This window comes from Panthera leo, chromosome F3 (genome assembly GCF_018350215.1).
Source record: "Panthera leo isolate Ple1 chromosome F3, P.leo_Ple1_pat1.1, whole genome shotgun sequence".
Taxonomy (NCBI): Eukaryota; Metazoa; Chordata; class Mammalia; order Carnivora; family Felidae; genus Panthera; species Panthera leo.
This window is the reverse complement of record NC_056696.1, coordinates 51,332,034-51,359,848: the sequence shown is the minus strand read 5'-3', so window position 1 is coordinate 51,359,848 and position 27,815 is coordinate 51,332,034.

The window sequence follows — 27,815 nt, the reverse complement described above, 5'->3', positions numbered from 1 at the left end:
ATTTAGCATGTAAATACTTAGTTTAAAATCTGCATATCATATAAAGAATGGTTATTGGAGAAGGTGTTGTCCACTCTGTGCGATTATATGTAATTGTATATTTGAGCCTATGTGCTCTATATACATGTCGAGAAAGATTCAGTCTGTATAAACAAAGGACAGATGGAGAAGAGACATGAGCATAGAAATGAAGATTGGAGAAGAAGGTGCTACAAATCAATTTTTTGTTGCTTTTTTCTACTGGGGTTTTCAATTTGTTCATGCAAAGTACACAAGTCCCCAAGACCCCTTCAGTTCTGTCACCATTTATGAGCCCTTAAGACCACCCTCAGATTCCATAGTTTTCTAGAATATTCACAGAACTCAGTATAGCTGTTATGTTCATGACTCTAGTTTAATACAGCAAAAGATGGGAGGGAAGAGTCACATAAGACAGGGTCCAAGAGTCACTAAGGGTAGAGCTTCCTGTTGTCCTCTCCCAAGGGAATCATGGAGACGCAGCTCAGAGTGACAATATGCACAGTACATTTCTAGCTAGGACAGTTGACTTAGGCCTTGGTTTTCAGGGTTTGTACTCGGGGTGGGTCATGTCAATACTGTTGACTGCCCAAGTGGCAGACCTTAGTCTCTAGCCCTTCCAGAGGTTGAGTTCACACCAGAGTCCCCACCTTAAATCACATTGCTAGATTAAATAGCTTTGTCCAAAGTCCCTGGGAACACAAAGTCATATCAGGCAGGATATTTCAGGGGCTTAAAGAGCACCTCCTGGGAAGCAAGTGCAAAGGCCAGACCTCTCCTTTGGCAAAGTTAATACTTTAATGCACAGTCAACATTTTATTTTGTTGTTGTTTTGTTTTGAAACTACTACATGAACAAGTGAGGTGTTCAGTATATGATGGTTTATCTGAGTCTTTAAAATTAAGAAAACTTTCCCTGTTATCTCTCAAATAATAGTATAAAAAATGTATAGTACAATTGTAACTTAGCAAGTTTACTATGAATGAATCAGAGTGGTTTGTGTTGAGAAGTAACGAGTAATTTAAAACAAAAAAAAAACAAACAAACAAAAAACTGGGTCAAGTACAGGGCTGACAGTTTAGGGACAGCCATAAAAACCCAGTGGACTAAGCCATCTGGACTTGAGCTGATGAGTTTTAAGGAAATGTTGTAGTTTTCTTAGCATAGCAGGAACAAAGGGAAGAGAGATCTGCAGGAGGCTATTCTTTCTGTTGTATTTAGGATAGATTGATTATTGAAAGTTATATCATAAAGACATGACTACGCTGTTACAGTAATTTTGAAATGAGACAGTAATGTTCTGGATTAATGCTATAGCTACATAGATGAGAACTTACATATTAACAATATTTTTCTAGTTTTATTAAGATATAATTGACAAATTAAATTGTAAGATATCTGCTCTTAGCAAATTTCAGTTATACAATTCAGTGTTATCAACTATAGTCACCATGTTGTAATTAGACCAACAAACTTTACTCATCTCATAAAAAGTATATATCTCTTTACCAACTTCCTATTTTCCCTATCCTTCTGACAATAAATCTTGACTGATGAGCAAATTTACTTAGATAATACATTGCCTTTGATAAGGTAACGTATAAACAAAAGATGAGGAGGTCCCTGGTTTACTCACTGTTTTTCATATTTTATTCTTTACCACCTTGTACATGTATATAAGCTGTTGTCTCTACAGATGCAACTGTGGAATTCTAACCATGGACGTGGTGTATACAAGTTGAAACTGTCTTCATTATTATTCGAAGACTTCATTACTCTGTGAATCAGAGAGGCTTCCCACTCTTTAAATAGCTAATATTAAGATTAAAATTGGAGTATTTTATACCTTAATTACCTTTCAAATATTTTTAATTAATCTGGTTTTGTAAAACTGTCAAACCAGTATAAATATTCTGAAAGCAAAAACAATCAGTTAATAACTTTGAGTGATTTCATCATCATAAAAGTTGTATTTATTCATATTAAATTAAATAGACTAAACATCATATACTGAGAATTATATAAAATAAGCTAAATCCACGTCGTGGTTGATCCACATGGTTACTTAGTACTTGTTTGTAAAGCTCAGTCTTGTCATTTACTATATGGTTGTTATAGGAAAGCTTTTAACCTTTATACAAAAATATTTTGCAAAGGCTGACAGGGAAAGAATAAATCCATTAAAAAGGACTTCAAAACTATGAAGCTGTGTCAGTCTTTGAATTCTTATTGATTCCATACTTAGAAAATTTATTTTATGTCTACCTACCTTGACATTAATTTAGGGATTGAAAAAGCAAGCAAAAGCAAACTAATTCTTAGATTTGAGAAAGTTACAAAAAGCTTTACTCATGATTTCAGCTATTACATACTTACAAAGAAAAAAATTATATTAGAAACATATTTGAAGGGCAAGAACTAGACTAAATAGTTACCATGGCTAAAAATAATTAGTTTTTATTGGAAAGTAAAATGAACTCCCTTTTGCAGTCACTCTATCAATAAATTAAATAACGATTAAAATAATAATGAACATTTACTTATCACTCATCATGTCCCAGACCCCTTAGAGAACTTATACGTATTTGCCGTTATTCCTCACAATAAATGCATAGATTAGATATTATTACTTTGTGTTTTTTAAAGATACAGAGCCCGAGATTTAACAACCTTCATCTTCACTAAAATTTGACAAGTAAACAATAAACCTAAGATGTGAACACATCACATTGCTATCTGATGACAGATCCTCCTGGGACTTAATTTCTCTATATCCCTGTCTTATCACATTGAGATTTAAGATCAGTGGAAAATATGAGGGAAAACATGACAAACTTAAGGTTGAAAGTTAGTAGAGAAGCCAAGGCAAAGGTCCAAAAGATTTTTAATGAAAATAGCGTATGTTTATAACCTGAGCTCAAAACCTATTTCTACCATCATGTGTCTGAGATTCAACTTTCTAAAGTTGAAAAATAACGACTACCTTTCTTGGTTGTTTAATGAATATAGATAACATATTCAAGAACCAAGGATTGGTAAGTAAGGTCCGGTGGGAAGTGATTTATAAGATCTGTTTTCTTTACAAATGTTCAGCCCAAATGGATCTTAAATTTGAGGCAAAGACATGCACAATAAGGTAAACAGCTTTTGACTGGCCAAAAATGTAATAAACCATTTTCAGCATATCAAATCTTAAATTAAGCTAGAGATTATTTAGCAGAGAAATATCTGGTATTATCCCTGCAAAGAAATGAAATTAATTAACTTCCTAGGCTGAAGTAAGCTCTTCCTTTACATAACAAATATTGACTGAGCATCTATTATGAGCATAGTTCCCTGGTATATGCTGAATAGGACCTGAATATGCTGCAGGATCTTACCTAGGGAGAAATAGTGTGTCACACACACACACACACAAATACAAGCCAAGACACGTGGTATTGATAGACAAAGAACGCTACAAAACGTGTAGAATGGGACAGGCAAGTGGGCTGATGACTGGAGAATAACTCTTGGTGGAGTGCAGGCTTAGGGAGGACAAGCACCGGAATAAGGAGAATTGGATGGGGGAGAGAGAAGGAAAACACAATGAAAACTTCATTGTCCTGAAAATAGGTGCTGCCTGTCTCTACTCTCATGGACTTCTTCATTTGCTTTTCTTCCTGGAAGCATAGTCTATGACAAAAATGGGAGATATATTTTATAATTTAGGTTGTGGATATCTCCTGGAAGTACTTGAAGGCCTGATAACTTTAAACTTCATCCTTTTAAACTTCAAATGCATTGAGCTTCAAGTGATTTCTCTAAGAACAATCAGTCAGAATTTTACAACCTCTTTTGGTTTTTATTCGGTTTCCTTTGATTTAAACTGGTTCATTTAAACTGGTTTCCTTGCTGTCTTCTCCCGCTCAGCAAATGCAAGCACACAAACATATGCGTGCTCACACATGAACACACACACACGGGCACATACACACACCCGATGTAATTTTGTGTTTTTAATCAAGAGCAGTGCATAAAACACAGCTGAAGGCAGAACTAGAATTGATGTCTTTACCTTGTTACTTTTATGGTAACATTTCAGACCCTGCTTACTCTATTTTACATAGCTATAGTCTTGTTGTTATTTATTATTTAATTCTTGAGATTAACTTGAATTTTATACATAGGAGATGCAGAAGTCAATACATACTTGAAGAATATAATTGAAAGAGCAAACAATGTGTTCACTTGATGATAGCAGTTAAAGGAAACTGTTTATTTTATGTGTTAATTTTCCTTGTATTAAATGTGTGTTATTGAATAACTTTAGTCACCTGGCAAATGCTATTCTCCATCTTTGAATTCATTTCTCTAAATATATTAAAATTTGGGAAGTTGAGTCCTTATTTCTGGATCATAACTGCCTCATTACAGCAGAAGTAGGCTCCAAAGACTGTGGATTTTCTTTTCTTTCTTTTTTTTAAAATTTATTTTATATTTATTTTTGAGAAAGAGAAAGACACAGAGCGTGAGTGGAGGAAGGGGAAAGAAGGAGGGAGACACAGAATCCAAAGCAGGCTCCATGCTCTGAGCTGTCATCACAGAGCCCCATGCAGGGCTCGAACCCACAAACCATGAGATCATGACCATGACCTGAGCCAAAGTTGGACGCTTAACTGACTGAGCCATCCAGACGCCCCTCTGTGGACTTTCTTATCGATGTCCTAACCACATTAATCATCAGATGGTCCTGAAATCACCAAAATGTAATACTTCCTTATCTAGATTCCTTGCTGGTTGATAAATACACATCCTATTTTTTTTCTTTTCTATAAATGCTGAGAAATACTCCACCAAAAGCTAATTTATGGCATAACTCTGTGAAACAATCTTAACTAATGTATAAAAGGGGGAGCATGATAATGCTTATGAAAATTTTATTGCTGTACAACGCAGGGAGTGAATACCTATACTGCATATTAGTTTTAAGGAACTGCTAAATTTCTGACCCCTGCATCTACTTAATCCCTAGAAAACAAAGACCACTAATCCACATATAGGAGTTTGAAAATAACCCCAAATTTGAGACATTTGTAATGCAATCTCAGGTTTGTTTGTTTGTCTGTTCTACAATTACATTTAAGTCAAAAATTATCTGGTTAGCTTGGAAATTGAAATTAAATAGGGACCAGTAATAGATATTTCTCATTATGCAGACTCTGCATAGATATCTATGACATAGCTTCTGTATTTTATTACGTATGAAAAAGCCAAAATAATATCTCCTGAAACCAAACTACAGGCTAAAACTTCTGACACGGCATTCCTGATTACAATAGGAAAGAATTAAACTTGCATTTTCATCATATAAGATTAATTTAGATTATTTAGGTGCAAGGGCTCTTTGTTTTGTCTTCATTGTTTATCATGCTATATGCAATGTAGCATGTTGAATGCTTAATGTTAGAGTCTGAGGAAATATCAAGTAAAATGAAGACTGTTTTCAGTTTTACAGACTAAAAATGTATTGCGCTTGGTCTTGGTGGTAATATAGAACTCAGAGGAGGGGCGCTTGGGTGGCTCAGTCTGTTAAGCAGCCTATTTCGGCTCAGGTCATGATCTCAGCTGTGCTGACAACTCCAGGGCCTGGAGCCTGTTGCAGATTCTGTGTCTCCCTCTCTCTCTGCTCCTCCCCCACTCACGCTCTGTCTCTGTCTCCCTCTCTCTCAAAAATAAATAAACATTAAAAAAAATTAAAAAAAAAGAACTTAGAGAAAAAAAAGATTTTTCCCAACTTCTGTCAGGAACCTAAATTTATTTTTATGGTTTACTGAAAAGCAGTTTATTATTATAGAAGAATAATAACTAATAATTGTCAGTTATGCTAATAACTAATATGCTAATAATGCTAATAATTGTATTTACTGTCTAACATCTGTATCTTACATTGAAAAGTCATCTAAATGACAGTAGGAACCATGATCAGCTTTTGGTACAAAACACAGTTTCTTTCTCTCCCTCTTTCTCCATATATATATATATATATATGTTTATGTCCTTACCAACGCATATACAGTAAAATTGTGAGAATAAAAATGAAAAAGTTGCTTAAAATATCTCATTTTCTGGCTCAGGGTAAATGAGGAGTCACGGAAACTGTAAAAGGCAAAATTAAGAGCAAAAAAATGAGACCTTTGTAATTATTTAGAAAAAGAATAACTAAACAAAATGTTGTGGTCTCAAAGGGCATTGCCAGACAGCAGATTACCAGAACACAACAAAAGCTGGTAGACTTAAAAAAAAAAAAAAAAAAGTAGTTAAATAGAGGGGGAGGAGTACTGAAAGTATTTAGATCATCTGGAACATTAAATTATTTGTAACAGTTTGTTCCCTGCCCCCCCCCCCAAAAAAAAATCCACCTAAAGACAGTTGTTGCATGAATTTTACATGTGCTTTAGAAGCATAATAAAATAGGTATCTTGCTTTGGATGAATAGGCTTTTAGCTTCCTATCCCTGTTTTGTCCTTTCTGATGAAGTTTTGGGGTGACAGTGGGGGTGTCCAGAGCCAATGGCCAAGAAAGAATTCTTGAAGACATCTTTGGTGCAAAAATGGTGATTTTATTAAACCACGGGGACAGGACCCATGGGAGGGAAGAGCTGCACTGTGGTCATGATGGGTAACTCATTATATACCCTCAGGTGGGGAGGGGGTCAGGGATAGAGTAAGTCTCTAAGGAATATTGGAAGCAAGGTTTCCAGGACCTTGATGGGCTAGCTGTTAGGGAAATGCCATTTATTACCGTTTAGTAAATCTTCAGTCATGAGACCCTTCAGATGTATATCAGGGTGCCATAAGCTTAGTATGATTGCTGCATATATCTTGGGGCACTAGAGATAAAGGGAGTACCCTTACAGGATCCTCAAGGTTGGGATAATGTTAAGTGAAGATTCCCTTTTTCCCCTAACAAAGTGTCATTATGGAGGCAGCTGAGCTCCTAGAGGGAGGTCACTCTGCTGGTTTCAAGGACTTGTCAATGGGCTGTAGGCAGTAAGGGAATTTAATTTTTCATTTGCCTTAGTTTCCCATATCATCATGGAAAGCATTGAAATCTCTCTCCTTTGTTCTAGGGTAGTCAGGAGTGTCTGAGGAATACCACACATATTTCCCCATGGCGGGGAGGGGGGGGTGGGAGGGGGTTGCCCTCAACTTGCCCCACGCTCCCTCATCACTTTCTGCTGCCAAGTGTGGAAAACTAAGTCTTAGAGGAGGGTCTAATATGAATTCAACAAACTTAGTTTCTGCCCATATATGTGTTTATGTGATGTGTGTATATGCGTGTGTGTGTGTCTATGTGTTTAAGTGTGTGAGTGTGTATAATTAAATAGCATGAACATGTTTTATTAAATAGCATACAAATAATATTTTAATTTACATCATGTTTATGCAAAACAGGTTAGCAGCCTTCACATGCTTTTCCCCTTAATGTTATCTCCAGCCATTCTCTCATTAGATGCTTAGAGTCTTGGGGTGCCTGGGTGGCTCAGTTGGTTGAGCGGCCGACTTCGGCTCAGGTCATGATCTCGCAGTATGTGAGTTCGAGCCCTGCTGTCGGGCTCTGTGCTGACAGCTTGGAGCCTGGAGCCTGTTTCAGATTCTGTGTCTCCTTCTCTCCCTGACCCTCCCCCATTCATGCTCTGTCTCTCTCTGTCCCAAAAATAAATAAACTTAAAAAAAATTTTTTTTAGATGCTTAGAGTCTTCAATCCCAATTATTACAGCCTAACTTTTAAATATTAGTTTTGTTGTCATAAAGATATGCGTATCATCCCTAGTTCTTTCCTAGAGAAACTTTGAAATTTACAAAATATTCTCAACTCACCTGTCTTTACATATAAAATAGATGCTTATCTGAATTACATATTGTTTAGCAAAATGCGTGTGACTCACCAAATACATAATTAGCCTTGATAAACATTTTTTTCTCTCTCTATCCCCTCATCCAACAATCCTTTTCCAGAAAACTGAGTATGGAAGTTTTATTTCTGCTTTGTGTATTTATTTACTTCGGAATTTTACTTATCTATGTTTCATACATTATAGGAGGACTTAAAAGATTTCTATGTTTTTGTTTGTGTTTTTATCTAAGGAAGCAGAGTTAAGTGGTTTAAGCTATTTACTTCGTGTTTGTTTTCAAGGATAACACTTCTCCAAGAAAACCCTGACATGGAATACTCAATACTTTTTAAAAAATTCTGCTAGGGTGCCTGAAATTCTCTCTCTCTTTTTTTTTTTTTTCTCTTTCAGATTACTGCATGCCAGTGTCTTGTAAAAAGCCTGATGTATGGGTGTGGCAACAACCCTGATAAGCAGCTAGTTCAAATTTACTTCAAATTATTTGACTTTGATCCACTTTGCAAGCACATTAATCCTAGCAAATTCTCAAGGAATTAAAGTACACAGTTCTCAAAATATTTAATTTGCTTTGTTTCTTGAAGGGGAGGAAAGGTAAAATTTAGGAGTGAGGTGTATTTCTGTCCTCAGTGGAAAATTATATGATTACTGGGATTACATGTGACCTTCTAAGATTGGAGGTAAAGGAAGAAAAAAGAATAAATAGATATTGAAAAACTTCCTAGTTAAATATGGTATCTTTGAAGAGACATATTTAATGTAACGTTATTTTCTACTAGAATAAAAAAATCCATCTCTCAGAAAATAAAGCAGAAGTTATAGTCAACCCATGACCAATTCTTTTTAAATATACCAGTAGAGTGGGTCGCCTGGGTGGCTCAGTCAGTTGAGCATCAAACTTCGGCTCAGATCATGATCTCAAGGCTTGTGGGTTCAAGCCCCGCCCTGCATCAGGCTCTGTGCTGATGGCTCAGAGCTTGGAGTCTCTTCAGACTCTGTGTCTTTCTCTCTCTCTCTCTGCCCCTCCCCCGCTCACACTCTGTCTCTCAAAAATAAACATTAAAAAATTAAAAAAAAAATAAATATACCAGTAGAATAAAAAATAGAAGTTTTGCTTACTTAAAATGAAATAAAAATAAAAATAAGTATTATGACAAAAAAAATGACAATGTCCAGCAAATAATAAATTCTATTTCAGTCCTCATTATTTTTCTTACTATTACCATTATTATTAACCATGTGTTTTAGCAAACATTTTGTTATTAACAATAAACGCTAGATACATATTTGATCTCTTACATCTATTAAAATATTGAAAAAGCAATCTTTGTTCTCCAGTGGCATTCATATGCAAGTATGACATGCTTGTTATAAATGGAAGATATAGGACACTTTCTGAAATATATTTTTCTCTGTTCAAAAGATACAAATATGTGATGGTTAATGTCAAGTCTTATAGTAGCTTTGGTTGTATAGTCAAATGAGAAATAGTAATTTAAGGTTCAAACCAATTTCACTTGAATTACCATGTAAACATTAAAGCAGTTTCCTCTCAATATTTTAAAATACTAGATTATTGTAGATTCTATTTTATTAAATGGTAACTAAAATTTTCTAATATGCTAATTTTACCAATTGCTTAATTTTTATAAAATATGTAACATACTTTTTCAAAAGAAGAAAGAAAAATAATTACTGAAGCAGAAACTGTTTTACAAAGATTATAATTATTATTTAAAGAATTTCTAATTATTATTTTTACTTCTAGAGCATGAGAAACTTAAAAGGGAAAATTTTGCACATCCGCTAATCCTTTATCTTATTGTGTAAAATCTCCTCCTGTGATTTACATTTTAATAAGGTTAGTAAGGAAACACCTATGACTCTTCTAAGTGATTTGCTGTCACAACCTTTTTCTAGAAATAAAAAGACAGTAAATTTGAACACTATTATACAAGCGTAGAAAAACGTGTGAGGTATAGTTTCAAAACTCTACCCGGTCTTCCTCTATATAAGTATTTAAGTTCTTGAAAAGTATGGTTTATTCCAGTATATAGTAAAGCCCTGACCATCTCTGAGTTAGTAGTCACATGTATAAAGCCAAAGACAAAAAGTACTCAGACTATTGTATCATATAACTGTCTAGTAATTTTGATTTTAAAAATGTGAATGGAGAGAAGAAATTATCTAATACTATAGCACCCACTGATTATTTTCAGGTTATGCTTTTAATAAAATACAAATATCTGTCTTCAAAAGTTATTTTCTAGGTGGACCCTCTGTCCTTTGACCATAATTTCTTGCACACCCAATTCATTACAAGGCTTTTTGGAATATGAAATTGTATCGTGCTTCTTCCTGAATTGATTTTCTACTGAATCTGAGTGATGGTGTACTGGCAGCACATACTTTGTAGTTTTATAATTGTTTTGTTTTGTTGCATCCCAAACCACAGTCTCTTCTGCGTTTAGAATCGGTATTAAGAGTAGGCGACCCTTTCTTTATATAAATGGGGAAAACTTCTATTTCCCACCAACAATTTTAAATTTTTTTTAATGTTACTAGTTTATATATGATGCATTGCTTCCCATTATTTGAACTTTGTTCCTTTAAAGGAACTTTTTTTTACACATTTTGAGTTCAAATCAGACGTTCATATTTTAAAAATCACATGTGAAAGGACTAAAATAATCAGTCTAAAACAACAGTCACCAATAGTTTTGAAGTGTTCATTAATATGATAAAATCATAGTTTACAATGTCTATGGGAGATCTTTAATTACATTTAATTGGGTTTATCATAAAATTAATTTATCTCAGTACTAACTTGCTAATTTCGTAAAACCATATGCTATTATAGTGATACTCTTTTCTGAATAGTAGTAATATTTTTCTATGGAACCATAAAAATACATTCTTCCATTGGAATAGCTTAATATTAAGTACAGCTTCTTACTTGGTATAAATCATAGCATCTACAAGACATATCTCAAGACCAACTTCACTCTGTGTTTCATCATGCACCCATCATTGTAAGAGTGTGAACAATCCATTCTAAAAAAAATAAATAAAATTTGCCCACATATCTGTTTAAGGTTCTACATAGGCCATCCCATTGGTATTTTTTCTTTCTAATGAATTTATAAGGAAAACAATTTGAAATAGAGAGAGAGATAGTGAAAAAATCTGGAATAAGCACAATAAAAAAGTAGGATTCCCTTTTGCAAAGTGCATACTTGGGGTAAAAATTGCAAAGCACTTAAAATTTTATAACATGTATTGTTTTTACATAAACTACATGCTCATGTCTGCAAGGCATTGAAATTGACCATTGTAATATCTTCAAAGAACTTTATTCTTATTCTTCATGGTTACTCTTGAGACAAAAACACAGACAGATAGAATCATGTTGTCATTTTCTATTACACTTTTTGCCTCTGCATTTACGCAAATTAATAAACTTCAATGTTTTCATGAAGTAAATACAATTACAAGACTGTACTTGGTCCCTGGAGTATCCGTGGTGTGAAAACAATCCCACCTACTTTAGAATAGCAAAACCAGAGTCTGCAATCCATTTGCTACAAGCAATAGCATGACATTCTGAACACCTTGAAGTTAAAACAACAGCAACAACAAAGATAAAACAAAACCATTTGAATTCCATTTTATAGTATTTTATCTTTAGTATAAAATAAAACACCATGGACTCTATGTTGATTTATCTTGTAAAGCAGGAAAGCAAATTTATTGTGACATAAATTACTCTGCTAAGACATGGTTTAAAAGTCTAACCTGCAAGATCCACTTCACCAAAGTGACTGAACTTCAATTTTCTATATCCTTTCTCAGGTCAAATATTCCAGGAAAGGAAACTGGCACAGGATCCACCGAACACAGTCTGTTAGATGAAGTAACTTAACTACATCATTCTCCCGCCCATAAACTAGAAAAGTGAAACTATATGCACAATAGTGTTGACCATATGACACTAGAGAGAAAGAATGATGATCTTTAAAAATAGGGTTTAATATCCTGGGAAATGATCAAGCTTTATCTCATATTTGAATGGATTGTCCAGTAATACAAATGGAAATGTGTGTATAAATACAAAACGCTTGATGCTTTTGAAATAATAGTTGAGCTAACATCTCTATGGTGCTTTTCAATTTGTATAGCAGTTGTATATACACTTAAATGAGTGTGGAAACAGACCCAGAGAGATTCCATAGCTTGCCCCAAAACTCACAGTGAAATATCGACAATTTGAACCCATCTTCTGATTTATATTCCCATGTTTTTCCTAAATAAATAAAAGGATTAAATCAAAACAATAATTCTGTGTCTTACATAAAACATTGCCTGATTCATAGTAAATTATAGCAAATATTTATTGAAAGATATAAATGTATTTTACAACTATCAAAATCTAAGTGAAAATAAGAATAGTTCTTAATAATGTGGCCTTGTGGACTGGGGATTCACTCAGCTCATCCCCAGGATGTTGCTGGAAGCTCTTTTGTCTCCTCCCAAGAAAGAATTCAAGGAGAGACCAGACCCAGGCTGAGCAGTGGAAGCAGGGAAGTTTATTAAAGTGACAGTACCCTCTGGAGATGCGAGAGCAGGTGAGCTCAAGAGACAGCTGCACACCCTGGGGTTTGAGTTTCTATCTTTTATTGACAGTGGTTTAACAAGGGATGGAATATTTATTACTTGGGGAAGAGACCTCTCGGGAGTCATGTTTCACCCTTTTTTCCCTTACTTGGTCAGGATCTGTGTCTTGAGCCTGCCCAGTTTGATCCCTCTTCCTGTGGCTTTGTTTTGGGAGAGCTGCCAGGTTTCTAACTTTGCTGACAGAGGCCGTGACTCCCCCCTTTGCTGGCCTCCAGGCATCCAGTTAAAACCTAACTAACTGCCTACTCTAAAGATAAAGATAACAGAGCATATTGATTTGAAGTCTTTTTGTTGTTGTTGTTGGTTAAATGCCAACATAGCCTATTGATTTGGGTCTTGATCTAAGGATGCTACTTGGAATGTTATATTGTCCAGTTGAGGTACACATGGTCCCTAACACCTGGCACACCCTTGTGTGTCAATGCCAAAGAGTCCGTAAGGCGTTAGCCCTCCTTTTTGGTTTTGGAGGAAAAAGAACACTTTTCCTTGACACTCAGAGAGATTATTTGTTGTGAAATCACTCAAGAAGTTCCAAAAAATTTTGCTTCATGAGGAGTCTCTACATGTTGTTGAGGCTTTCTAGCCATGTCTACTGGAGGAAGTGTAATAATATCACAGCCAGGGGGCATGGAAGTGGAGGCTTCCAACTGCCAATAAACTCAACGTATTATAGGGAAAGATTTGGACATTACAGGGTAAAGGCATTCTTGCTAAATCTTCAACCAAACCAAACCAAAACAAAACACTGACAACAAACGGGAGGGAGGCATGTCTCAGTAACATTCTCCACATTTGGCTCTTCCATGTGGAATACATTTCTTAAAATTGTGGGAGAGGGTAGTACAAATATACAACATACCTTTTAACTTTACTTTTACTTAAATCTTAGAAATTAAAAAAGAAAAAAAAGTACATGAAGTTGGCCCAGACGACGGCACCAACGAAGTCACAGTAGCTTCCCTTCTCCAGTGAAAACCTTACCCAAATCTCATTAGTTAAATTTAGTATGGCAAAATTCGGCCGTAGAACCAAGTTAGACTGTGACTTGTGCTCCTGTATCCAGCAAAACCATGCACATTTGAATCTCTCTCCTATGCAAGATTCCCCAGGTTAGTCAGGTGCTGACTTTTGATTCCCTGTAGGGAAAAGAATTCCATTTTTATATTTCTCTCCATGCAGCACTAAGGTTATGATAGAGGGAGACGAAGGAACTTGGGGACATTACAGGAGAGAATGGCTCTACCTCATTTACTTTCTGGTTTGAAGAAATTAGTGGCTTCTTGTGGTTTACCTGAACAAATCTGTAAAGTTTTCTATCCAGCCGAATCTCACTATCATTATCACTGACATTGTTAATTTTAGCTCCAGGAGCTCATGACTCAGCCACAGCCACGTTGCCTCTTGGCTGGAGTTATAAGATTTGCTGCCCTGTTGCCATGATGACATTCTTTCCTCTTCTTGCACAGAGGAAAAGGAGGAAACACCAAAGCATCGTGGCATCGTGTAAGCAGCTTGTTCCAATCCTACCTCAACAGAACAGGCTCTGAACAGTCATTAACAAGGAAGGCAATTGTGCAGTGGCAAACCCTTTCGTCTCTCCCTCATCCACAACTTGGCTGAGACATTTACTAAAAGATGCCAAGACATCTTTTCACAGCTCCTAAAAGGCCCACAAAACCCTCATCCATTTTCTTTAAGAAATGCATGTCTTTGTTAACAACCCATCCTCTTTGCCAAAACTTCCATAACTCTGAAGGCCCTATGACTTTCTCCTATTTTTATGCTAGCAAGCTAGCCTCCTCTCTGTGATATTGTGATTTATAATAAGGAATACATAGGTGATCTTCATCCCCATTTCTGGCACAGGGCTCCTAAAACCCTTGGAATTTCCTAAATGATGAGAACAATTAAGGTTTCTTTTGTTATGTTAAAGAGATGACTTTTGGAAAGCACCTAAGCCTGAGAGATGGTTGTTAAGAGAACCAACCATGCAATCAAAGGGTTGGAATTTTCAGTTCTCCCCCTAGACCTCCATGGAATAGAGAGGGACCAGAGATGGAATCAATGGCCAATGATGTCATCAATCACATTATGTAATGAATCCTCCATAAAAACTCAAAAAGAGCTTATTGGTTGGTGAACAAATGCAGGTGTTGGGAGGATGATGCTCTCAGTGAGGGCATGGAAGCTGTGTGCTTTTTCTCCATATCTTGCTTTATGCATCTCTACCATCTAGTTATTCCTAAATTATTTTATAATAAACCAGTAACATAGTATGCAAAATGTTTCTCTGAGTTCTATGAGGCACTCTAGCAAATTAATTGAGTGAAAGAGAGGGTTTGTGGGAAACTCTGATTTATAACCTGTTGGTCAGAAGCACAGGTAAGAACCTGAGCTTGTGACAAGCATCTGAAGTAGATATGGGGGGCAATCCTGTAGGACTAACCCTTTAACCTGTGGTATCTAATACCATTTCCAAGTAGATGGTGTCATAATTGAGTTAAATTGTAGGATACCAGTTAGTGTCCAGAGAATTGCTTGTTGGTGTGAGAAATCCCCTACTCACAGTGGAATTGGTCTAGAACCTAAAAGATTTCCATTTCATGGATATTGGTAGAAGACACAAGACTCCTGGGTCAGATACAAAGGGGGATTTGCTATTCACAGCAACAAGAATTAAGCAGAATATCATCTTATTTTTGTGTCGGTTTTCCAAAACTCAATTCCCACAGGACAGTGCTTCAAGGGCCAGCAGATGCTTTTACATGCAATGGGTTTTGTTACAGGAAAGAAATTCTCAATTAAAGAAATCTGAATCTTTCAAATTGGACTACAAACAAACTTGACCAATCTTTTCCTATAAAGAGACATTATATTTATTATACTGCTCTTTGCTGTAGCAAAAGAAATGATCTCTGTCTTCCAAGGTTGTTTGCTATGCACATACCCTTGAAAATGCAGTATGGAATGTAAGGGCAGTTATTACATCTGTTCCAAAGATAGGCAGAAATGTGAGAGATATATGGAAAACCGTCTTACAGCATAGTGATCCTGAAATTTGCAACCACAGGGACCAATTTTTACTAATGCCAGGTTTAGATGTTTCAATAATAACCACATGAGTCTGCATGCCCATGTGTGCATGTGCACACACACACACACACACACACACGTGTTTTTTTTTCTTTTTCTTTTTTTATTATTTCTAAATAAATAATTAAATTTTATGGCACATAGAGATTAAATACCCAGCTTAAATATATTATATCATGGCCTGAAATAACCTAGAAAGCACCTGCTATACACCTGAAACTAATATAACAATTTATATTAAATATACTTAAGTAAAAAGAAGAAAATATCCACCAAAAATTTCTTCCAGAATTAACAAAAGTAAATTTCCTGAAAATTACAATTCTGAGTTATTATGGGTAAATTATTATATTTCTAAAGAGTACTGCAATTTTAGCGCTATGTAAAAATTTTAATTTAAAAGGTTTTTGAATTATGTACTGTGGAAAATGAATTATCCTTTACCGTCTGTATCTAGACTAACAGTAGTTTATATGTTATGCATTATACAATAAAGAACAACTACAGGTTTAATCTACATGTGTATTTATTTTATGCATATGAGTGTACTGTCTCTTTCATAAGCTTGAATCTTATTCAAAGGATCATTCTCTTAAAAATACATGAGTTACATGGAGATCATAGTTTTGGACAACTGTTTGGTTTTAATAATAGAAAGTCATATTACAAAGTTTATTACGTGATATTAAGCATAAAATAATATCTTTAATACTTGATGTTTACTCTATAACCTCAACTAATTTGAGAGTTATTACATGCATGTTAATGATCTTTTTGTAATTACTGAATTTATGTCTCTCCTTATGCACAGTTTTTGGATATTTTAATTTAGATGAGTGTTTCAATCTTTACTCAGGGTTATACTTTCTTAGGAGACATTTTATGGTTATAAAGATAATATGGAATAAGTTTTTTGAAGGAAGGGATGATGAGAATTTGTATACTATATTGAACAACAGTTGCTCAGAACGAATTCTCCCTCGTTTGAAATGTTTCTCTTTCAGATTTGCTATGAGCAATTGTTTCTTGGATTTTCAAAGCCTCTCTATTTTGATAGCTTTTTTTGTACAGACACTTGTAATTGTAATTTCTTCTATCTTTTTGTTCATTTCTGATCGATGCATGATAATATCCTTATTTAAAGCTATAATAAGTTGTAGTCACCATTTAGCAAACCACTGTGATTTTTTTTTTTTTTGTCTTTGTATTCCTGCTAGAAAATAATAAAATTTTAATACCTGGATGTTACCTTGGTGATCATCTTTTCAACTCTTATAAGAAAATTTTCTTGAATTATTTGTTTCCTTTTCCTTGGAAAGTTCCTTAGTTTATACCTATTTATATTGCTTATTATACCATGTATAAAGTGTCATGTTATATTAGAGCTCAGGAAAAATTTTCTTGCTTATTCTCTGAGGATGAAAGTGATAAATAAATGTGTTTTTCTGTTTGCAGTGAAACCAGGAAATTCCAAGCAGTCTTTTAGTTTATTAGAAAATAAATCATTTTATTTTTGGAAAATATAATTTAATTTATTAGATATTAATGTTTATGTCAGCAACCATTATCTTATTTTTTAGAAGAAAACTACCTGTATATTTTCAAAATATAGTTATATCAGTTTTTGTGGGGTTTTTTGGTACTGATGAACAAATTACCACAATTTTAGCTATTTGACCACACTGATCATCTGACAATATTTGTGTGTCAGGAGTCCAACATGGTATGGTTTGGTTATCTGCTCAGAATAACATGAGGCTGAAGTCAAGGTGTTCATTGGGCTAACTTTTTTGTCTGGGTCTAAAAAAAAATACTATTCCAGATCCATTCTATTTTAGAGAATTCTCTTCCTTATGTTTGTATGAATGGAGTCCTCATTTCTTTGCTGGCTACAAGCACTGGATTGCTCTAGACTCCTAAATATCATCTGCATTCTTTTCCACATGGGGCTCCCTTCATCTTCAAGTTGACTGAGGTGTGTCAAACCCTGTAGTGCTTTGAATCTGTAACCAACCAGAAAAAAACAAAAACAAAAACAAAATCAAACTCTGTAAAGAACACATGTAGGGGGCACCTGGGTGGCTTAGTTGATTAAGTGTCTGACTCTTGATTTCAGCTCAGGTTACAATCCCAGGGTTGTGGGATCAAGTCCCACATTGGGCTCCACACTGAGCATGGATCCTGATTAAATTCTCTTTCCTTCTCTCTCTGTCCCTCTCTCTGCTTGTGCTTTCTCTCTCTAAAAAATAAAAAAATAATAATAATAATACAAAAAAAGAACACATGCATGTAGATCAGAATCACAGATATAATCTCTTGAGATCAATTATGCCATTGAACATAATCAAATCATAGGAGTAAAATTCATCATATTCAGAATCCCAAGGAATATGCAGGGAGTGTAGGGAGAAGGCAGAATATTAATATATTCTTATATATTCTTAGAATTCTGCCTTCTGTAATAGTTTATACATAGAAATATGTTGAGGGGTCCCTGGGTGGCTCAGTCAGTTAAGCTACTGACTTTGGCTCTGATCATGATGTCATGGTTCATAAGTTTCAGCCCCGTGGTTGAGCTCTGGACTGACAGCTCAGAGCCTGGAGCCTGCTTCAGATTACAAGTCTTCTCTTTCTGCCTCCCTCATTGGAACTCTCTGTCTCAAAAATAAATAAACATTAAAAAAATTTAAAAAAATAAAAAAATTTAAAAAAGAAATATGTTAGAACATTTGTTCATACTCTTCTCATCCAAAGATAAACACCTCTAGGCAACTTTGAGATATTTTAATCAAACATAATTTTTCAAATATTTTACACAAGTATTATCTTACAGTTAAATTTGTCCTATTTTAAACTTACACACCAATTTTCAACATTATAAAATATTTTTATCTTTTAAATTAAAGCACTGATTTTGACCACAGGGTCATTATATCATCATTCTTATTTTTCTTGTAAAATGAATTTGAAAGGGCGGGCCTACGCCGGCCCACTCCATCTTGTTCTGTGTCCTTCACCTTGACCACACCTCCTCCCCTTGAGTAACTCCCCCCCCCCCACCTGCCTAACAGGACTCGGACCCTTCCCCAGCCAATCGGCTGAGGCCATAGCCATTACCTCACCAACTGCCCCTAGGCCCCAAATAAAACCTTTGTCCTTTTGAAACTCCTCTCTCTCCCTGGTATCTCATCGCTGAGTTGGTGCAAGTAGGGGATTGAGCTCGAGCTAGCTCGAATAAAGGCTCTTTTGCTTTTGCATCGGACTCGGCTCCCTGGTAGTCTTTGGGGATCATGAATTCTGGGCATAACAAATTCTCTAATCTATTAATCTCTAATGGTTCTCTAATACATTAAAACATATAGATATAAATAGATAAAGATATAGACATAACAGATATTTGGTATATTAATTGGTAATAAACAGTATTCACTATTTTATTTGATCTTTATTACTACCTAACCACATCAAAGTGTTTCATAACTCTAGATGTAGATATATCCATTGTTTGATCAAGTTTTTGTGTGAAGTTATTTGAGATTGATTGGTGCTAAATAGAAAGAATGCATATTTTCAAGAACATTTTAACAAAGTTCTAACTAAATAATATCCCTTAAATATTTTGCTTTCTATAACATACAGCTTAATTTAGAAAGAGCAAAATTATCTTTGACTAGTTAATGAAGAACAAATACTACAAACCTCTCTAACCTACATAAAAATAATTGTAGGTGTTTAGACTTTATATTTCAGCATAGTTTATAAAAGTCATGTGAAAGACAAAGGAATATAATAAAATTTTAAGTTTAAATTAAGAGGATGCTGTAACTTTGGTCTAGAAAAAGCTCAGTATCAAATCAAATAGCACTTATGAAGTTCTTCTGATTATTTAACACCATGTACAGATAAAATAAATATTAATTGTATGTGTCATTTAAATTTTATAGATCTAATTCATAAACTTTAGTAAACTTTATCCTATGCAACACAAAAAATATTGTCATGCACCAAATTATTTACTCCCAAATTTGAACAGATACATTTTTTCCCTAAGGTAGAAAATGTGAATTTTTTGAACTAAAGCAAAAAGTAAAAAACTCAATCAGGTATGTAATCTTGAATCAGGAGAATTTGGTGCCATGTCTCTGAGTGGCTTCTGTTTATATTATGTCATTGTTGTTAATTATATTTAATGTGTCATTGCATTTGTGAAACCTAGAATTTGCTTACTGAATAGTTTCCCTGAAAATTATTGTCATTTAATTTCTATTTATGAAACTGTAAATTTCCTTACTGATATTAGCTATTAGCCTATTGGTTTTTCTGCCAAATCTGAACTTATAATTTGTTTAAGTGAAAATCTGTGTTTAGTGCAAGTCCTTTTTTGCTTTTCAGAAATCAGTAATTATATGTGAGAATATACTTTTTAGTTTGGAGATTATACCACATCTAGAAAATCATAATCTTTAAATGCAGAAGGTTGGTGTTCTCAGTTTAGTATTTTTTGTTGCATTTGTTAAAAAGCATTGGACACTATTTAGTACAGATACTTTAGGAGAATCTCATAGATGTTATTTGTGGAAGATAATAGGTAGGAGTAGCCACAGTAAGAAGTGATTCAGGAAAGCATTTATAGAAACTAGTAGGATCTCCCCATGAAAGGGAAGTATTAAAGGGTACCTGGAGACCCTAATTTGTCAATGAGCCCTGGGAAGACTATCTAATCACACAAATGATCTACAGTATGAAGTCATATAATTACTGAGTTAAGCTGTGAGTAACTGTAAAATAAATTCGTCATATTCTAGAATGATATTCATATAAAGTTGAAAAATCTTTCCAAAAAAGGAGGAAAACTTTCTTATATTAATTCAAGTATTAGGTCTTTTCATAACCTCCTCAACTTCCCTTGTTTGTGACACAGCAAATGGAAGAAACCTTACAAGACAAAGGATGGGGGAGTGTGAGTTGCTATATTCAGGCATCCAGAGGAGCAGGTAGATGGCAACAGAGTAGAAGGACCCTAGGTTTGCTTCATTCCACAAATACAAGTAGATAACTACCAAATAATTCTAAGTATACTAGAAATCAACTTGAAGGCTGACAGAACACACTCCACAAGTAAAGGGAAAGAAGAGGTCACACTGAAGAGGAAGCAGGAGACATAACTGGCTTTTCTAACTTATAGAATAAAACAGGGACTTGGAAAAAATGCAAAGACAGAAGAATTTATTCCAAATGAAAGAACAAGATAAGATCGCAGCCAGAGATCTAAGCAAAAGAGATATAAATAACATGCTTTTGGAGAATTTAAAGGAACAATCATAAGGATACTCACTGGGCTTGAGAAAATAATAGAAGACATCAATGAGACCCTTACCAGAGATAAAAGAGTTAAAAAATAATCAAAGAGGAAGAGTGCGATAAACTAGATTAGACACATGCTTGAGGCAATGAACAGTAGACTGGAATAAGCAGAGGAATGAATTAATGACCTAGAAGAAAAAGTAATGGAAGGCAATGAAGCTGAACAAAAGAGAAAGAAGAATTATGCAAAATGACAAAAGACTTAGGGAACTCAGTGACCCAATCAAATATAATAACATTTGTATTACAGGAGTCCCAGGAGAAGAAGAAAGAGAAAAGGGGGCAGAAGTTTTATTTGGAGAAATAATGACTGAAAACTTCCCTGATCTGGGGAAGGAAACAACATCCAGATCCATGAGGCACAGAGAACTTCCATCAAAATCAATAAAAGCAGGTCAACGTCAAGAATTATTGTAATTAAATTTACAAACGTAATGATAAAGAAAAAATCTTAAAAGCATCAAGACAAAAGAAGGCATTAACTTACAAGGGAAAACCCATAAGGCTAGCTGGCAATATTTCAACAGAAACTTGGCAAACCAGAAGGGAGTGGCATGATATATTATTCAGAGTGCTGAATGGGAAAAATGTGTGGCCACAAATACTCTACCTAGCAAGTCTGTCATTCAGAATAGAAAGAGAGATAAAATAGTTACCTAGACAAACAAAACTAAAGGAGTTTGTGACCACTAAACCAGTCCTAAAAGAAATATTAAAGGGGATTCTTTGAGTGAAAAGGAGAGACCACAAGTGACAAAAAAGGATCAGAGCAAGTCTCCAGAAACAGTGAAATAAAATGTACAAAGCAGGTAATACAATGGCAATACATGCAAATCTATCAGTAGTTACTCTGAAAGTAAACAGACTAAACACACCAATCAAAAGACATAGGGTGTCAGAATGGGTTAAAAAACAAGCCCATCTATATGCTGCCTACGAGAGACTCATTTTAGACCTAAAGACACCTGCAGATTGGAAGTGAGGGGATGTAGAAACATTTATCATGCAAATGGATTTCAAAAGAAAGCTGAAGGGGCAATATATTGGGCAAACTATACTTCAAAATAAAGATTGTAATAAGAGACAAAGAAGGGCACTGTATCATAATAAAGGGGACAATCCAGAAGAAGACATAAATCCTAAATATTTATGCACCCAACATGAGAGCACCCAAATATATAAAACAATAACAAACATGAAGGAACTAATTGTTAATATCACAGTAATAGTAGGAGACTTTAACACCCCACGTACATCAATGACAGTTCATCTAAGCAGAATCTCAACAAAGAAATAATGGCTTTGAATGACACACTGGACCAGATGGACTTAACAGAGAACATTTCCTCCTAAAAGAGCAGAACACACATTCTTTTCGAGTGCACATGGAACACATTCTCCAGAATAGATTACATATTAGGTCACAAAATAGACCTCAACAAATACAAAATGATTGAAACAATACCATGCACCTTTTCTGACCCCAACACTATGAAACTAGAAGTCAACCACAAGAAAAAAAAATCCTGAAAGACCACAAATACATGGAGGTTAAACAACATGCTACTGAACAATGAATGGATCAACCAGGAAATCAAAGAAGAAATAAAAAAAAATAAATGCAAACAAATGGAAGTGAAAATACAATGGTCCCAAACATTTGGAATGCAGCAAATGTGATCCTAAGAAGGATGTATATAGCAATACAGTCCTACATTAAGAAACAAGAAAAATCTCAAATAATTCAAGTATTAGTAGCATCTGGCGTACTGTCCTTCTATTATTTTCTTAAGATTTGCTTAAAATTCTTTTTGATATAAACTATCCTTGTCTAGCATACAAATATCATATAGTTCTGCCTCCTTGAATAACAATTTATATTGGCCTTAAGAGCGTTACACGAAGTGAAATAAGTCAGAGGAAGAAAAACAAATGGCATATGATTTCACTTATATGTGGAAATTAAAAACAAAAACAAAACTCAGAGATACAGAGAACACATTGGTGGTTAACAGAGAGAAAGGGGGTTGGGGGAGGACAAAATGGGTGAAGGGAATGTATTGTATAGTAATTGATGGTAACTACACTTAAAAGTATTGATCAGTTTATAGTTTATACAAATATTGAATTATAATGTACTCTTGAAATTTACATAAGTTTGTATATCAATTTTACCTAAATATAAAAGACTATTGTTTATATAATTTTGAATATTATTTAAATTATAATCAAGAATGGATAAATTGTGTATACAACATATATGTATATTATATATATGTACACATATATATAATATACATATATGTTGTATACTGAGAGAAAATGTTCCTAAAACAAATGACATTCTTAGGCTTTTTCTTTTTAAACTGAAAGAATTATTTTATAGTACATTTTTTATAATAATATCTGGGAAACTTGAGCAAATATAGATACAATTTACTATAACTTAGGAAATACTATTATGTTTTGTAAAATATTCATACACCTACTAAAAAAGTGATAGAAGTTAATTATTATTTTTGTTCTAATCCTTTTATTTTAATGCAAGACTAGATTCACATTCCGTGCTCAGTTAATTACTCAACCTTAGAGTCATCAGATAAAATTTGTAAATCCTAATTGTTTTATTTTTGGAAAAAAAAAAAAAACTTTTCTCAATATCTGGGATTAGTTATGTAAGCTTTGCTTTTTTTTTTCCCCAAACAAGCATTTGACAGAATTGATGCATATTATAATACATTATTAATAGTTTACTAGAGCCTAATTCATAAAGTAAAAATCAATATATGGTCACATATTGTTTTAGTAAGCAGGATTAACTGATAGTTTGCCATAATAGCAATTACAACAGTAACAACAAAATTCCTGCAGAATATGCCATTTTAGACTTCAAGTATAATTATTTCTGTAGTTAAATAGCTTCTACTATTCTATTACCTCCCTTGAACTGAAATAGGGACTCATTAATGAGAAGTTTGCAGTGATTAATTAGAAACCTGTTGAAAAATATCTTTTGAAGATAGCTAAATTAAGCATTTCATTTTTCCCCCAGATAGTTTTATACTAATTGGCTTTTTTTTCCTATTCAGTAGCAATTTGTGATTTGGGAAGTTACTGTTCTTGCTTTAATATCTTTTAAGTTCATAGATGAAAAGAAATAGTAGTTTCATTATATATATATATATTTTTTTTTTCTTTTATAGATGCATTCAATCTAGTGTTGTATGAACATGGCAGAGTATTTGAGAACGCAGAGTGGCCAGCACTCTATAGGAATGCCAGGGGGTTATTTATTGGAACAGCATTGTTAGAAAGATAAGTAACAATGCTAAAGAAACAATGTGACCAGCAAATCAATCAATCAATCAATCAATCAATCTCCTTCAACTCTCTGAATTTGTATCCATATAATTACTAATTAAAGGGATTTCAGCTGTATGCTTTCTCATCACTAGTCTTAAATAACTATATATAAATTTAGAGCCCTTTCAAAATGCTTTTAAGCCCTAATTTTCCTTGTTTTATGTTTAATTTATTTTTAATTAATTATATATGCATTTTTTTAGAGAACACAAGTACAAGGGGGAGGAGGGGGCAGAGGTAGAGGAGGAATCTCATGCAGGCTCCACCCTCAGCCTGACACAGGGCTCGATCCCACGACCACAAGATCATGACCTGAGCTGAAATCAAGAGTCAACCACTCAACCGGCTGAGTCACCCAGGCACCCAAAGCCCTTATTTTTCTTGAAGTTATAGTGGCATGATGGTAGACACATTAAACTGGAATGAAAAACACAACCTACATGATAATTACTGCATTTTGCTTTATGTGAAGCAAAAAATTTTAAATATGTTGGCTAATATATAATAGCATTTTAGTGATTAAAATGATGATTATAAATGTAAGCTAGCCCCCAAATCTTCAATGTGCATTGAATTTCCTTTCTAGATACAATATTATGCAAATAAAAACAAACTCATGTGATTTGGTGCTATGGCAGAAACAAATAAAAAGGCCAAAAATCAAAGACTGTTCAAACGTTCTGGCAGAGAAGAAAGTATATTAACTAGGTGTATTGCATATTATAATTCAAATTAGTTTGCCCTAATGCCTACAATAAAATTTTTTATCGTTTATTCTTCTTATTATTTTATATTTATTATTATTATCTTTTCACTTTTATCTCTATAGAGTCTTGACAAAGTTGTCAAGATAAAACATGCATTCTGTTACATTAGAGACACAAGCTGAAATTGTGTATACTCATTTTATTTCCCTCCTCAACTCATTGTCCCCCTCAGTTGTCTTTGAACATAACATAGGGAGAAAAAAATAAAATTTGAGGCAAGTTTATGGATAGACTTGTATTACGTGGATACAATCTTGCTCTTTTCCAAAATAAACTGACATCTTAATGAGAATTTCCATACAACATTTCCATTGAAAAAATGATTTTATAAAAGTAAGTTTCCTGAGATTGTGGGCAGGAAGCAACCTAAGTCTCTAACCATTGTGTTCCTCAGTTTTTTCTCTGTAAATTCAGGACTTTATCTTATATATTTGCTTGTATGTATACAAGCAAAGAGGGCTGGCCAGGGGCAGAGAGAGGGGGATAGAGGTTCCTAAGCAGACTCTGAGCTGACACCAGCCGGCCCTATTCAGGGCTTGAATTCATGAACTGTGTAATTATGACCTGAGCCAAAGTCGGACCCTCAACCGACTGTCAGCCAGTCAGGTGCCCCTGTAATTTCAGGACTTTAAATGAAATTATGCTATCTTACATTCCTGCCAGCACTGTTTGGTAGTTCCTCCAGTTATGGAGAACACCAACTGAGTGACTCTGGGAAATCTAAACTTTTTCTGAGTTTTCTTATTTGTAAGAAATGTTCCATCAACATTAAAAATCTGTGTGAAGATTATTGTTAATAAATGTTCAAAAGGTTTTTAAATGTCATGCAAATATAAGTGATAGGGTATGGTTATAAAATTATTTTCTATAAATTTAGGCATAATTACTTATAAGTTAATTATGTTTCTTAAATTTTTTATAATATGATTGACAACAAATATATATATATATACATATACATATGTATATACATATATATACATACATACATATAACATACATATATACATATATATTTTTTTAAATTTTAATCAGTAAATGTATTGCTGTTTAGTAATAATCGTGTTCAATTTGTTTTGCTCATGACTCCATTTATCTCCAAACCAGTGTATCTAGAAAAATGGGAGTATTTTTCTATATTTATTTATTTATTTATTTAATTAAAAAAAATTTTTTTACTATGAAATTTATTGTCAAATTGGTTTCCATACAACACCCAGTGCTCATCCCAACAGGTGCCCTTCTCAATGCCTATCACCCACTTTCCCCTCCCTCCCACCCCCATCAACCCTCAGTTTATTCTCAGTTTTTTTTTTAAATTTTTAAATGTTTTTTATTTATTTTTGACAGAGAGAAAGACAGAGCATGAGCAAGGGAGGGGCAGAGAGAGAGGGAGACACAGAATCCAAAGCAGAGTCCAGGCTCCGGGCTGTCAGCACAGAGCCCTACGTGGGGCTCGAACTCACAGACCGTGAGATCATGACCTGAGCCCAAGTCGGACGCTCAACCGACTGAGCCACCCAGGCGCCCCTATTCTTAGTTTTTAAGAGTCTCTTACGGTTTGGCTATAAAGAACTCACCAAACTCCACACATGAAAAACAAATAATCCAGTGAAGAAATGGGCAGAAGACATGAATAGACACTTCTCTACAGAAGACAATTAAATGGCCAACAGGCACATGAAAAGATGCTCAATGTCACTCCTCATCAGGGAAATACAAAATACAAATCAAAATCACACTGAGATACCACCTCACACCAGTCAGAGTGGCTAAAATGAACAAGTCAGGAGACTATAGATGCTGGAAAGGATGTGGAGAAACAGGAACCCTCTTGCACTGTTGGTAGGAGTGCAAACTGGTACAGCCACTCTGGAAAACAGTGTGGAGCTTCCTCAAAAAATATTTTTCTATTTTTAAAAGACTTGCTGTTTGATTTGTAAATGCTGATATTTTTGAAGGGATATGTAAGTTATTCACAGGAAGGGATTAGAAGGGGTCATAAAATATTTTTCTGTACTCTAATTGTTTTTTTAATATATGCACATGTATTTTTTTATTTTTATACATTTTAACAAGGAGTATTTAAATAGTAAAAAAAATTATATTATGTATTTTTATTTTGGATATTTGATATTAATGCCTGCATAAATATGAAATGTAGTTTAAAAATTTATGTTTACATAATTTTTTAAAAAATAAACAAGAATTATAATAGATATTCATTTTGACCTCTCTCCAATCTCAATTTATTAAAGCCCTCTCTCTGCTTACCACTTTTTGTATTTTACCTCACTTCCCTAGAGCTAACAAACTGTTAGCTCTAACACGAAGAATGACCTACTCTTTCTATCAAAGTTTTATTATCTAGAATTCCTCAACTCTTCTCTATATTCCTTACACAAATTAATGTTCAGCCAGTGAAATTACAAGATCTTATGCAACTTCAACTACTTATTTTTCCCTTGCTTTATGGAACTTGAACTCTACTGTCAAAACTACAATATTGGTGAAATCTAACTATTGGTCTAATTCTTGCCTTCAACCTTGTAGATAATGTGTCTGGGGGAAAAATATGACAATGATTTTTAATTTTAATTTCCAGACACCATTCTCCCAGGTGTATATACCCAAATGCTTAC